The sequence below is a fragment of the Passer domesticus genome, chromosome 8 (assembly GCF_036417665.1).
Source record: "Passer domesticus isolate bPasDom1 chromosome 8, bPasDom1.hap1, whole genome shotgun sequence".
In the NCBI taxonomy this organism is placed as follows: domain Eukaryota; kingdom Metazoa; phylum Chordata; class Aves; order Passeriformes; family Passeridae; genus Passer; species Passer domesticus.
This window is the reverse complement of record NC_087481.1, coordinates 56,854,143-56,869,636: the sequence shown is the minus strand read 5'-3', so window position 1 is coordinate 56,869,636 and position 15,494 is coordinate 56,854,143. Positions and strand designations below refer to the sequence as shown.

General features: G+C 41.9%; 1 long non-coding RNA gene across 1 annotated transcript in view; it reads left to right on the top strand.

Annotated features, from left to right (window-relative positions):
- Window positions 1–10,280: 10,280 nt before the first annotated feature.
- Window positions 10,281–15,494, top strand: part of LOC135305914 (uncharacterized) — a 6,960-nt gene continuing 1,746 nt past the window's right edge. The window contains exons 1-3 of the long non-coding RNA XR_010366907.1: window positions 10,281–10,510; window positions 11,517–11,646; window positions 15,305–15,359. This is a non-coding gene — a long non-coding RNA (uncharacterized LOC135305914). The remainder of the gene's footprint in view (window positions 10,511–11,516; window positions 11,647–15,304; window positions 15,360–15,494) is intronic.

The window sequence follows — 15,494 nt, the reverse complement described above, 5'->3', positions numbered from 1 at the left end:
ACAAAGACCAACATTCAAAACTATTTGTGGATAAATCATTCAAAAATTGAGATTTTTTTCCTGCCCCAAACCTATTTATGGTTCTTTGGTAAAGTAACTGAGCTGACAAACAGGCTAAAAACTTCACAAAACCAGTGAGTCTGATGGGTTTGAAAACAAAGATGAAATTTCTGTTTGCCTTTTGGTGCTTCCCCTAGCCCTGACACACAGATAGGATAAAATTTTATAAGTTGATGTTGTCTCAGCTGAAAGACTGAGATCAATTCCAGCTCAGTCCAGGAAAACACGCAGATTCAGCATTCCTCCACCCAAACATGTGCCCTCCTCAGGTTTTAGCTTTAGCATCTCCTCAAAACATTTAAGAATGCCTTAATTGACTGTTTGCTTATACTCTGCAAGCAAGATCAGGCCAAATATCAATACAGGGAGACATGTCTTGAAATAAGAGTGTTGCACATCTACACCAAAACATCCTTTTGTATTGCTCTGCTGCTCCCAGTAAGTGCACAGCAACAATTTGCATCGAGCTCACAAGGCTTTGCTGCACCAGTCAATTCAGATCAATAGAAAAAGGCTTTTACAAAGAAAACAAGTGTTGTGTGGAAAATAGTTCAGGCAGCAGGAGTGTTTCACAGTCGGGGTTGGCAAATCAACAGACTTTTATCTGTAGTGAAAAAGAGCCTGTCAGGTTTAAGCTGAGCACTGATTTCCAGCGTGTTCGGCCAGTTAGAGGCACAAGGGGCTTGGGCAGGCAAGTCACAGCACCCTGGGCAGCAGGATGAGGCCCTGGCACAGCTCCTAACTGGGAAAAAAATACCTGTACAGCAGCTCCAAGCACCTGATCTCAGTGCAGAGATCTGGGATAAAACCCTCCTGGCCAGAGCAGGACTTTACAGGGAGACCCGAGCAGCCTCACGGTGAATTTGGCATCACCTTTGTAAACCAGCTACTCCATCTGGTTTGGTGGTTATGGAATGATGCAGTAGAAAAAGGTTCAAAACTGACTCACTGCTTGGATTGTGAGGGTGAATTATGGACTGAAAGAGTTCTCACTTTTTTCCTGAGTAGCAGCTATTAATGACTCATTCCTGAAGGCAGCAGCGGAAGATGCAGACAAATGAGAAGCAGGTTAAAGAAGAAATATGGGATCATAGACACAACAGTTTCATGCTCTGGGAAGAGAATGGAGTTATTCCAGCTTCTATCAACTCCTGTTTTCGTTTCCTGATAGGAACTTGAAGTAGCTGAAATAATAGTTCCTGTTTAGTTCAATTAGACGTCTGTCAAAATTAACAAAAAGAGGGGAAAAGTGACAGGGAATTATCAAAGCAGGCAGTTCTGAAAAGAAAGGAACTTAAGCATTCAGAAATTCTGACATTTGGATCTTGGCCCTACAAATAGAATGAGAGAATTCCAGACTGGAGTGGCTTGGAATGGACCTTAAAAATCATCCAGTTCCACCCCCTCCCATGGGCAGGGACATCTTTCACTATCCCAGGGTGCTCCAAGCCCCTAACCTGAAACAATTCCAGGAATGGGGAATCCATAACCTCTCTGGACAAATACCATGCTAGACCCCTGTCTGCCCAACATTTTATTTCCTACTTGCAGTCAGATACTAATATGTAATACGAAAATACAGTATTTTGTACTAAACAGTACTAAAAATAGTATTTTCGGGCCATCACTCCCAATCAAACCCATCAAGAGCAGAAATATACACAAACTGAACAAACCCATGCCTAGAATTTCAAGTCTTAAAAAGCTTTTTCTTGTTTCTCATTGGGTGAGAGATTAATTTAAAGGTTCCAGCTGAGCCTTTTTTTAGACGTGTTCATTTTCCAACTGTTTGCAACCAGGAAGAAAAAAACACACCAAACAAGCTCAGTTTAAGAAAGTGGATTTGACTAACACTAAGAAAAATGGGAGGGGTTTTATGCTCCTACAATCTGATGGAAAAAGTGAATTTTTAGAGCAGAGAAGATGCTGTGGTGCTTGTCTGTTCTGGCTCACATCACATCACCAGTGTCACTGAGCATGAGGCAACAGTGGTATTTCTATTTTTGTGCATAAAGTTCAGTACACGTTGGCTAAGAGAACACAAATGCAGCTCCCATTACTGAAAACCATGCACTGCCTCCATTTTTTTCATCCTATTTCTCCATGAATTAGTACACTACTACAGCTTTACAATTAGGCTCCTTTGCAGGTCATGCACGCAGCAAAAGTATTTCTGGACCAGAACTAAAATTAGCAAGGTCTCTGCTGGGTGCTGCCTTGCAGGTCAGAGCACACAGACACACATCCCTTTGCTCACTGGCATTTCAGGACTGATGTACTTTTTTTTTTATCTGTTTACATGAGCCTGGCAAACCCAGACCCTGGCACATCGTGCTTGCAGCAGTGTGACTTCATGCCATAAGAGAGATCAGGAATCTTTAATATTTACAATGGGATTTTTATAATAAAATGTGTGGGTGTGTTTTTTGTATTGGTCCCCCCCATTTTATTCTCTTTTCCTCCTGATACCACAAATTTGGAGGATTTTATTTACAAAGAGGGAGTCAAATTTAAAAGATGGCCTCTGGGAGTGATGCAGGCTCAGCAGAGGAAGCATTGTATAAGCCAAGAAAACACCTTTAGGTACAACTCTGCCTAATCCTTGTGTCATGTAGGCAGCTCATTTGCACACTGAAGGTACCACCTGCCCTCTGACCACCACACAACTTTCCTTGCCTGTCTTGATAGTAAAGATTAATTATTTGGCCTTTAACTGTGTAATTAGTGAAGAGATGGGTTACGCTAGCAAAGGACAGAGCTGATTCTGCCCCCCAGCTCCATTCTTCCTGATTTTCCAGCACAATTAGATGAAGGAATGAAAGCTGCTTCCTTTTTCACCCTGCCTGAATCAAACACATCCATATTCTTATTTCTGCCTTTTTTTTTCTTTGTACTTAATTTAACAACACACATCCTGGGAATCTGAGTAAATGGAGACAGTTTATCTCTAGTTCATCTCTCAATTTTCTCTTCAGCATCTTGAAATGTTCGAATCAGATCATCCTTTAAAGAGCTTTTTTTCTCCCAAAAATGAGTACAGATCCAGGTTTCCCAGGCTGTCTGTATGTAGCAACTTCACAATTTTACTTCTGCCATTGCTGCTGTCATTCCTTGCCCTTCCCAGTCCCTGGGATGTCCTTTGGATGCCAGAGTGTCCCTGCCCTGGGCAGAGCAGCAACAAGAGATCCAGGTAAGGATTTTACAGTATGCCAGGTTAAACTCTTCTATTTCCACAGCTCACACTTCTGTGGGTTTAACTTCTGCTTTGCATCAGTTCTACACCTGCTTCTCACCCAGAGCCCTGCAAACCTTTGTTTGGTGAATATTCCCACAATTTTGAGCTACAAATGTAAAAATCCAGAGTTTCTCTCAAGCAGAGCAGATGGATTGTTTTCTTCCAGCCTTGCCCGGCCCTGTGCAGGAGTTCTCTGCAGATTGAATCCATCACTTTGACTTTATTCCCTTCACTGGGTAACACCTTCATTCAGGGTTTTCCAGAGGAGACAGAGAGATGCAGTCTAACCCTCAGGATCACAGGATTAGGGCTGGAAAAGCCCTCCCAAACCACAGAGTCCAAGCTGTGCCCCATCCCCACCTTGTCACCACCCAGTGTGGGATTAGGGCTTTTTTTGACTTGAAGATGGGGTAACTGAGAGATCTTTTAAAAATTTTATTTTTAGTTTTTATTTTTATTTTATTTTTACTTTTATGTGAAGGGTGAGCTAATACATATGTTATAATTTACACTATTAAAATTGGAAGCTATTTTTTAATTATAAGTAATTTTTTGGTTTATCAGTTTTTGTTATACTATACTGTAAATGTTTTAAGCCTAATTATTTAAAATTATTTTTTGTGGGCCTTACTACAATGCTTTTTTTATAGTTCTATTTCTCAAAAGTATTTAGTCTTATTAGTAGAACTCCTCTTTGAAACTTGTTTTTAGTTTCATTTCCTTCTTAATAATGTTTGTCTCATTTTATGGCATTTCTAAGTCAGCATTTCTTATCTCAAAGTTTGTATAAAGATGTATGCTACGTGAGTTTTTGGTGAAGTTTTGAGAATTTTTACAAATTTATTCCTCTCCTGGAACACTCCTTGGACACTTCCAGGGATGGGGACTCCAAACCCCCCTGGACAGCCCTGCCCAAGTTTAACCCTTTCAGTGAGGAAATCAGCTGGGGATTTCTCCTGCCTCCACCTGCACCTCTCATCCCTCCCTGTTACACCAACATCACTCCAACCCACACCGCAGATCCCTGATCAGTCCTTTTAGAGGAGTGCCCTGAGCCCAAAACAGACAGAATAAGCCCAACATTCTCACCCATGCCTGCTTTCCACATCATCTCCCTAAAAAAACTCCTGATTTGTCAGACAGGATTTCCCCTTTATGAAACCATGCTGACTGGTTTATTTCTCCAGATGTTTCGTGATCTCATCCTTTATTAATGTTTCTAGAGCTCTGCCTAGCACCAAGGTCAGATGTGCTGGTCTGTTATATCCTGGCTGCTTTTCCCAGTCCTTTTTTTCCTGCTCCCCTCCAAACTGGGGCTGTATTTACTTCTCTCTAGTCCCTTGGTGTCTTCCCTGTCTCAAAGGAGCCCAGATAAAAATCTCCATTTATTGAACCAGTAATCTCTTCAGTGATCTTGTTAAAGATTCCCCAGTACCTAACTCCTACTACCTTGGAGCTTCCAGGGATTTTAACTTATACAAGATTTATTCCAGCACAACATTATCATATCCCAGAAACTTTCCTTCTATCCAACCTTGTGAAAACTGAGGAGAAAGATGTGTTCAGGCAGAGGATTTCAAAGTGAGTTTGGGGATCTGGGTGCTTAGTTCCCACCCTAATTAATGGGACACGGGCTTCCAAACCTCCTACAGAGTTCAGAAACTGGGACCTAAACACTAAAGCTATCATACCTGTATAGAACATACTAAAACCCAATGAAATTGCATATAACTGATATATGGCCTTCATTTTTTAAGCACATATTATCAGTAAATAATTAATTTTTTTTGCTGGCAATATTTATTTTCAGTCCAGACAGTCCAATAAAGCAGCCAGTGAGGGGATTTTTTTGTTTAATGATTTTTTTTAAGGCTGATGGCTTTACTAGGTTCCATCTGGAAGTCCTCAGCATGGGTGAATATCCTGGATATTCAAGATGGGCAGCCAGAATCCTCTCTCCTGTCCTTAATTTGGCTCCAGCCACAGACACTCAGCTCTCTGTGTCCTCCCATGTTCACACCCAGTGTCAGATTTACAAAGTGTTTGTACTTTACCAAAATCTTCAAGTACAAGCAAATCTCAGATAATAAGGAGCTTTTAATGGCAATTCCAGCATTTTTGCAGCCTTCCCACAGCACAATTGACTAACTCATCCCCCAAACCCCCTTCCTTCAGTGCCCATCTCTATGTTAATAAATTACACTCATTTCTGCACCACCCCCATGAACATTTTCCACGGTTTTCCAGCTGATCTGCACTGACACTGTTGTCACTCAGCCCTGCTTTGGGAGCTGAACCCCAGGGCTGCAAAACCTTTGGTTTGGTCTCTGAAGGAGCCTGAGAGCCAGGAGGTGGCAGAGGACACAAAGTCCACCCCACTTCTCCGGGACAATGAACCAACCCTGCACCCACAGACCCCTCTCTACCCTCACTCCTGCCAGGCAAAACCCCAGCAGCCATTCACTCTTCCAAACCAGAAGGAAACTCATTGTATTTGCAAGAACTCTCAGTGTAAATCTCTGCCTTCAGGCCCTGCTCCTTCTGGAGCTTTCTGCCATTCCTCCTTGCAGATTTTCCAGGCAATTGGAGCAAGGTGGTTTGTGAGGTTCCTTCCAACCCAAACCAGCCTATGACCCTTGAATCTGGGTTTTATCTTGTGAACTTTGGGCTCCACTCACCCCTGGTTATTTCTACTTGTGGCAAAACAAAAGAGAAAATATCTCAAGTCATTATTTCAGTGGAGGTCTGAGCTGTTTGTTACAGGCTGTCTCCAATGACACCAACTCCGAGTTTAGAGGCTGCAGGATATTAATATTAACAATGTAAATAACAGACAATTCTTCAGAGGGCAAAGGAACTTGTCTCCAAGTTTCAAAGGATGTGCTTTACTTAACTAAGGCTAATTAGCTGTGATCTTCATATAAGCAACAACAACAAAAAAATTGCATTTGATTTTACATTTTTAAACAGCTGCAAAAAAATTTCCTATTTATCCAAAACAGACTTTTAGGATCATTACCAAGTTCTCAAGCGTGTACAAATTACTGTCCCCAAGATTATTTTTCTTATACAGGGCATTTAGAGAGAATCTGTTCCTTGCAGCAGTCTCTAACCATTGCAGGGAATTTTCTTCTCAGAAATGTATTTCTCCAGTCCTGGCTTGTAAATACCTACTTCTTCTGTTTCTACATATTTGTGCATTCATTTTAGGAAACCCTGATGTTTATATGTCATGCACAACATTATCTGGAGCCAAGTGGAAATAATCTCACTTCAACAAGGACATTTATCAGCTTTGGGACAGTTTGTGCTGTAACAAAAGCTGGGGGCTGATTAAAAAGGCATTTCTGGAGGAGGTGTGACTTGAAAGCAGGGCAGTGAGCAGGACTAAGTGTCCTGTGTATGATGAATGCAGTTTTCCTGCTCAGGATTCCAGACTTAATTCCAGTCCTTTGCATGGGTTTTTGTTTTTTTTTTTTCATACACTAAACACCCTCCTGCAGGAGCCCGATCTGCTGCCAGAGCTGCATTGGCATTTCTGCTCTTACAGGGGTGGCTAAACCTTCTCAACTCATTAAAACTCCTCTACTTCCACTTCATGTATCAATTTGCTTCACCCAAGCACAGGGAGAGGCTGATCTGGTGATGTTTTAAAAGACATTCCCAGGTTTATACCCCCCTAGGCCAGGAGGTTCCTGCAGCTCTGGTTCCAGGGTTCATCCACAATCAAATCCATCTCATGTTTTATGTGCTTTGGAGAGATCTTTTCCTTCCTCAATGACTGGTTGCTGTAATTACACAAATTATCTGCTCCACTGTCACTTCCAGTCAAAGGTGTCATCTAAAATTAAAAATTCATGTAAAAACTAGAGATGTTACTCTTTTGAGCAGACAGTTCAGACCTGAGCTGGTTTCACAATGTTTGGTTTCACTTCCCACATGCAGCAAGGAGCTGAGCCAAGGCACACGGGGCTGCCTGGCCCTGCAGCTCACAATATTTAATCTTAAACATCATTTTATTGTTGAAATTCAGGCCCCAAATTCATTAGATTTTATTTAAGTACATTTTATTAAAATATTCAGGTGCCGCAGCCATTCCAAATCCTGCTCTGGCACCACTAACCTTCATGGGAACCTCTCTCTTCTCCACCCCACCACCATGGAGGGCTTTGGAGAAGGGATTCCCACCTGGAGAAGGGCAAGGAAGCTGCTTTTTGGGATTTGTGTTGCATGGATTTGGGGCTGAGGCACCAGAGCCTCTCTGAGATGCAGACAGCCACTGACCAACAGAGCAGGAGTAAGCCTGAGGGGGAGAGCAGCACCCCTGGCTTCCCCTGCCCTTTCCAGGAGTGCTGAAGGCACTGGCACAGCTCAGCACTCAGCTCTGGTTCAGAAAGCAGCGTGGAAAATATCCAGGGAAAAATACTCACCTGTAAAGCTCCAGGGGAAAACAGGGAGGGAAAACACAAAAAGAAAGAAGCAGAAACCTTCAGCAATGACCCAACCCTACTTCTCAGTGTCAGAGGAGATTTTTTGGCTGCACATCTCCTGCTAGAACAGAAAATGTGGGCTGTATTTTTGGGAAAAAATTATTTTTATTATTATGTACTTATTATATAATAATAATAATAATAATAATAATAATAATAATAATAATAATAATAATAATAATAATAATAATATATTGTATTTTTTGAAAACACTCTGCTTTTCAATCCAGTAATACCTCTAAACCAAGAACAGTACAAGTGACTTACACCATCTCAATTATTTGATGGCCACAAGAAGTTCAAGCACGCAGAAGTTGTTCTTTATTGCCATTTGTTTAAAGTTCAAGAGGAGGAGGGAGGAGCTCTGACCATTTCCACCAGCCAATATTTATGGAGCAGACAAAGTTTGGTGTTTACTCCACACTCTACAACTGCCCCAACAAATCCATCAGAATGAAAATACTCTGTTTTTTTCTTTTGGAGGCAGACTTAACAATTTGAGCAGAGTTCTGAGACTGGATGTGCCCGTTGACCCATCCCCAGTGTGGGTGTTCTCATACCCAACCAGTTAATTGCCCAGAAAGGTTCATAATGTAACATGATGGGAAGAACCACCAGATGGGACTCGTTAAAGTCTCATGTAGAAAGCTTGGAAATCAGGGAAACCTTGTTTTTCCAGACCAGGACAGCATTTCAAGCTTAAATAAATGCTCTCTATCAGCTCTTCCCCATAACCCTTTTTCTAAGCAAGATTGTCAGGAGAGAGAAAAAAAATTAAAGGAAAGAGGCATTCAGGAAAGAAACAAATTTTATGTTGAGATTGAAGAAGGGCTGAAATAATGATAATTTTTCTTGAATGCAAAGTTCAGGCTGCAGCTGAGCTGCTCACAGGTGCTCTCTGTTGCTCCTGGAAGAGTAGAGCCTAAGGAAAAGCTGAGCTTTGAGAGCAGCCTTACAGCACCACGTGTTCACTGCTGTTTTCCCATCTGATCCTTGGGTGCACAGTTTGGGGAGACGCTGCAAGCAAAGCTTGGTGGAAGAAGATGTGAAGTTTTGGCTGGTTTTGTACTCTGAGAAGTCATGGAAGATCCAATTCATCCAGGGAAAGAAATGTCTTGTTCTTCCCCCAGGCTTCAGTGGGGCAGGAACTCCCTGAATCTCATCAAAGTAAACTGCAGGAATAAATATTGGGTGTGTAGGAACAGAATATATAAAATGTATCATAATTTGGAAAGTAAAAAAGCTCAAAACCCACAAAAAACTTTTTAAATCCTCCTGGCTATTATTTATGTAGTTCAGTTTAACTCAGCTGAGGAAGCTGGAGGATCTTGCAGGACTTCCTTGCTGGGATGCACACCAAAAGAAAATGAAAGAAAATAAGAATCTTCTACTTAATGTGTAATTTCTTTCACTTGGCATTGATCCCGAGACTAAACTCTGAAATTTATGCCCAACACAATTTAATTCAAGTCCAGACCAGTTGTTGAACTGTTCATATTTGGTCCAGTTGTAACAACCTGGTTGTTCCTGCAGCACAGCCTAAACCTCCTTCAAACACAAGGTAGCTTAGAGAAAGAAAACAAGATTTTAAGTCAGATTTGAATGGATTAATTTCATTTGGGCAGCATTTTATCTTCAGCATTTTCCAGTCAGAACCTCCTGGGTTTTTTTTCGGTGATGCAACAAGAACTGGTAAAAGTAAGGAGCAGTGGTGAACTCTGAGTACTTGGGATGTTGCACAGAGGGAAAAACCAATAAAACAGCAGAGAAATCATAAAATAACCTTATTTTTGGCTGGATGAAAGAATCTGTGAGAGTAGTGAACATGCAATGCTGAAATTTTCTTCATTTGTCTTTTAAACTTTTAAGTATTTAGGACTGAAGTGTGTTTTCTGTAAGGCCACAGAGAAAAGCAAGAATTATGTATATGAAGCATTATTTAAAATGAAAGTCTATTAAAAAAATTAATCTCTAATTTAAAAATTGCTTTTCTGGAAGTAAACACTTTATTTTGCCCAAAATCAGAAACACAGTTCATAACATAACTCAGAAATTCTAACATTAAATTTTGGCTGCAAACACAGTGCACTGCCACCTAAAAAAATAAGACACCTGACAGATTAAACCATTCCTTTATCACTCCAGGTGACACCAATCCAGCTTCATTCACCTGAGCTTTGATTGTTTCTTTTGCAGCATGAAAGAAAAACAAAAGTTTACAACTTTTTCCTTAAGGTGCCTTCAGCCAGACTTTCTAAAAGCTCTTAATCACAGCAGAGCTTTGGGATCATTACAAAAAGTGTTATTACCCCTCCAAAAGCACATCTCACCCGGATGATGATGTAATTAATAAAAACCCAGCTGGAATCCGACACCACTGATCTAGTGGCTGCCCAGATCTCACACAAAGAGGGCTGGAGGACAGGACACGAGTTCAGCCAGGACGTGTGAAAAGGTCACAGGCGCTCACCTGGAAAGAGGATGTCAAGCAGACACCAAAAACAGCAAAAAAACTCAATTCAGCAGCAGCAAATTTCCTTCCAAGTTGAAAACCCTTCCCAGGAGTGCCCTCCTCCTCCCAGGGTGCTGCTGCCCAGTTCCCACCTGTATTTGGATTTCCCAGGGCCAAAACTCCTCCCAAACTCAGAGCTGGCCCCAGCAGCCCTGACCAAACCTTGGAGGGAGAGAAAAGGGCTGGAATGCTGCACTGTGGGAAAGGGTAAAGGTAAGATTTTCAGAAAGTTGGGAAAAGTAACCCTTAGAAACAGAAAGAGCAGAGAAATTAGAACCAGCTATAGCTACCAAGTCTGGAAGTAGAAAAAGTTACACTAGTATGGTAAACAAGGACATGAAACAATAACTTGAGTTTTAGATCTGGTTTAGGTATTGGCTAGAAAGTTTTTAAAATGCTCTTTAACAAAGAAATCTTTAGCTGTTGCTAGCAGTATGTGAGCTTTTGCCATCTTTCTATTGTCTCAACCATGCAATGAGGCTAATACCACAATAAAAGCTCAAGGAATGTATTCCAGCAGTCCTGTTCTGTTTGTGGAAAAAAACCAAAAAAAAACCAAAACAACAAACAACTCCCCAACACACTGCACCTCCAAGAAGAATGACCCAGGGAAACCCATCCTCCTCCCGAAGCTCCTCTTAATTATCTCCCAGCTCTTAGAAGTTTAGAAGTTGCTAAAATTGATGGAAACAACGACCAGCAAAGAAAAAAATTCTTCTTGTGGCCTGAAGAACCTCCAGTAGGATGGGAAAATGGGAGAAGGCAGTCTCCCTTCACTGGAATTCCCTTGTCACTTTGGGAAGTTCATGTCCTTAATTTAGACACCTACTTTAGAGACGCGAGGTTAAATCACCACCTCACTTTTCATTCATTTTCCTGCCCTAAGTGCTCTCTTAGAAAACAAATAGGTCAGCAGCATTGAGTCTTGGGCTGTTCACACCTCTTTATTTCCCAGGAACTGCTTTCTGATCTCCTTTTGGAGATGTGTGACTCTCCTACCCGATTTTAGGCATTTCCATGACAATCCCGACAATTCGCAAAGCAGTTTTACCTCGGCTGCTCTGGGTTACCTGCAAAGCACCGGCCCGGGAGGTTCCTGCTCCAGCTCGGGCTCTGCATCCCTGTTAAAATTGGAGATAAAAAACTGGAGACAGAGGCTCTTCCCAAGAGTGCCCTGCTGCTCCCGGCTCTCACCACCCTCCTCTCCTCTGCCCCACAGGCGCTGCGTCCTCGCAAAACCCTTCCAAGGTGAAAAGCATCACCTGTAAAACACCGTGAGAGGTTCAGCTTTATTAATTCAGCAATTCTCATTGGACCCTTATAACATCACCTTTTGCAAAGAGAAAACAGTGAGTTTTTTTTTTTTTTTTAATTTTGTTTGTGCTGATTACCTGCCTAAACCCCTGCAATATTGGTGTAAAAGGACTTAGGACCTGTGAATTGCATTTAAGAAATGTTTGAAAGGACAGGCAGCATTTCCATCACACACAGCTATTAGGTTTATGTGACAAATGAAATTTTACTGGATTATTTATATTTTTAAAGTATCAGCTGAGGCATTTCAATCCTGGACCTTCTTAAGTATTCGTTGCCTCTAAATGAACTGGATGTGTTGTATAATGGAATTACTAGATTTGTATTAAATTGTAGCTTTGGGACCCATCACTGTGTGATGCTATCTACTTTCAACTGGCTTTGTTTATCACAGAGAAGGGAACTGAATTAGCATAAGATACTACAAAGTAGTAAAGGGATTTTAGGACCCTGTCTATTTGACCTCCTATTGACCTGGGCTAATTCATATTCTCCCTGGGATGCTCTAACAGGTCATTTTGTATTTGGGGAAAAAAAAATAAAATCAGGTCGACTTGTGGCTGCACATCCCTCGTCCCTGTGGCAGCAGAGATGCGGAATTCCCTCTCTGCTCTCACACACACACAGGGCTGTGCTCCTCCTTGAAAGGAAAATGAACTTTTATTTGTAAATTACCACATAAGAGGTTCTTATTTGTCTTACTTACTGCATTCCCGTGGCTGCTGCTGTGAGTGGGGCCGTTTGTAACATCAATGGTGGCAGTGGGGACACAGAACGGGGACCTGGGGAGGGAAGGCATGCAAGCAGAAGGAAATGTTCTTGCACACTCATGGACACACATGGGTGCCCTCACACAAGGCATTTGCCACACTGGTGTTCATAGAACCACCACAGAAAAGCCCGGGTTGGAAGGGACCTTAAATATCCTTAAACCAGTTCCAGGGGCAGGGACATCTTCCTCCAGACCAGGTTGTTCCCAGCCTCATCCAACCTGGCCTCAAACACTCCCAGGGTTGGGGAATTTATCCTGCTGTACAATGCCTGGAAGGAGTAGTTCTGGTGTAAAGACAGTCCTACAGGAGATGGGGAAATTGCACAGGAGTATCTACTTTGTCCAGCTTGGAGGTGGTGCTTGACCCTAAAACTCTTCTTGGCCCTCAGACTGATTGTTATAGGAAACCAGGCTGATTTTTCCTTCAGTTGTGTGAAGGCTGCCTTTCATCATGACAAAATTTTGATAGAAAAACAACATTTTCCACAGAATGAAAAGAGTTTCCCACACTGTCTTTTCCACCCTTCAAGACCCTGCACCCCAAATGCTCACGGGTTCCCTTTGTGTTGGAAACAGCTCCTCAGGGCACTCCTCAAGGTGCAAGATCCTGCAGAGGTGGGCTGGGGAAGGCTGTGGGAGCCAGGTCCAGCTCTGAATGAGGAAGTGATGCTTGGTTTTGTTCAGGAAGGCAGCACTGATGCAGACAAGGGACATTTAATGTGCCACCTCTCCGCTCTGCACCACAGGGATGCCCTCTGAAGAAACAAAACCTGTCCTCTGCTCTGAACCTTGAATGTTCCTCCATAACACTCATGGATTCGGTCCTTATATCAACTCTGGCCTCCTCAGATTTCAGCTACATTTTTTTCCCCCTAGTTTTAAATTCTATTTAGCAAAATAAAATTTAAAAAAATGTAGATATTCAGTCAAAGGTTGTTGTTGGTAATTCCAGAAATTGAAGTCTATTTTTTGCAGAGAAAAGCATGAAATGAACTCCAGCCGTCGCTCTGCAGTGCAAGGGGCTGATGAATTACAATGGCAGCCTGCTTTATTCTCCTTAATAAGAAATTAGATCACAATAGGGATTTACCAAAATTACCTTGAAGTGTTTGTGGGTTTGACTGATTGGACAATTTGCGCTCAAATTGTGTCGAATCATCCAAGTTCCAGCATCTGTCTCTTTAGTTGGGCTGCTTTAAAAATGCCCTGGTCTCCTTTAACGGGAGCCTGCTCATGAATGCAGAGGCTCAACCCCACACACAGCATTTGTTTGTTTTCTTCCCATTTTCCCAATTTGCCTTATTGATAATTTTCTGAGAACTTCCCAGGTTTTCCTGGTAACTTTATCAGCTCCAGTTTCAGGTGAGAAATGAGTAGTTTGCTTAGAAAGTGGATTAAATATTGTTATTTAGCCTTTTCCTAACCTATATCCCTGGACCAATCCACCTAATTATTCACTGATATCCTTTATTAGAGATGCAGTTTGCAGGGGCTCAGTCTGGAGCTGGAATGGGTGCTGGAATTCCTGCAGGGAGCCCCTGGAATGGTGTTTTTAAGGAAGCCCACACCATTTCATTAGGAGGCAGGAGACACAGGCTGATGTGCTGCATCTTGAATAACTTCGGGAAATCTTTTAAGTCAACCTTGTGTTTTAGTCAACAGGGAAGGTTTGACCTTTAACCCCCCAACAACCATCTGTTTCATTATTTATCTGAGGGAATCAGAGAGTTTTTGTTCTTTCACAAAAGTCCCTGACACCAAGATATTTCTAATAGCAGAAATTTTTCATTCTTGTCACTATTCCTTTTGAAAATACAGGTATTTTCATACAACACGTAGCTAATGAGTGAAACTTCAGAATCCAACCTTTCTCTATAATCACAGGAACAGGGATTAAAGAGGTCCCACTAGTGAGGAACATGAAAATTAATTATTGAGCTCCTTGTTTTATCCTCCCCATCTGTCTGATATTCTCGAGCACAGAAGGAGTTAGACAATTAAATTACTTCTCCTTTTACCTCATCGAGATGTTCTCTGTACCTTTTCCCCAACTCCAGAGGCTCCCAAATCCTGCCCATTTACCAGCAAACATGTGGGTGTTTGCCTGTGTGAGGGCAGGGGCTTCTGGTTTTCCTGAATGCCAAGAAATCAGCCAAGCTTTTCAAACCATTCATCTCCACTGAGCTCACTTAAAATGGTTTTTCCTCCTTCTAAGGCTTGCAGGAAATCCTTTCAGGGAGACACAGTCTTTGTAAGGAACACAGGCAAATTTTAAAATTATTATGATCAGCCTTTGTGCAAAGAGAAAGGCACAAACGCACTTGTACACAGGAGAAAAGAAAGAGCAAAAATAACAACGAGAGAGGGATGTGCACTTGATATGTCAAGTGTGGGGGATACACTCTCCTTTAAAAACACTCATGAAATTCTCTCAGAAGTCACTGGGAAGTGCCCCAGTGCATCTGCCCAGGGCAAAATTAGACCCATTATATTTAGCTTTCCTGAGAAACCCTTGGTTTTGTAACATGTTTATATTTCTGTCATTATTTTTGGCAGCTAAACAAGTGAAGAATTTCATTTCTAGCAACTAGTTAAGACAGTTGGGGCAATTAATTTGTTTTATTCAACAATAAAGCTGTCACTTGGCAGGGCTGGGAATGAGAGGAACTCCAGCACGATGCTGGTGGAGCCTTTTCCCTGCTCAGGAAGGAGAAACTTCAGAGCTCAGTGTGTGAGTGTGTGTGTTTATCATCACTTTTGGCTCACTTGATATTGTTTTGCTTGAGGTGAAGCCAAAGGGTAAAAACTGCTAAAGTGGGCCCAGACCAAGATAAACACACATCCCTGAGACATTTTTTTGCTGAGGGATCACAGTCTGAATAAAGAATAATCCTTAAACTTTTGATTTATTTTCCCTTCAGCTTGAGCGCGTCTGACTCGTTCTGTGGCAGCACCAGGCTCAGCTTAGCTGATCAGGTAAAACACAGGTAAAACTCAGGCTGAGATAAATCAGATAAAAACCAGGGGCTTGGACAGAATCTTTACACTCACATTTGCAGCGTGGAGCCTTTTTAGGGGAAACACAGGGATTGCTCCTTTGTTTTGGGAAGG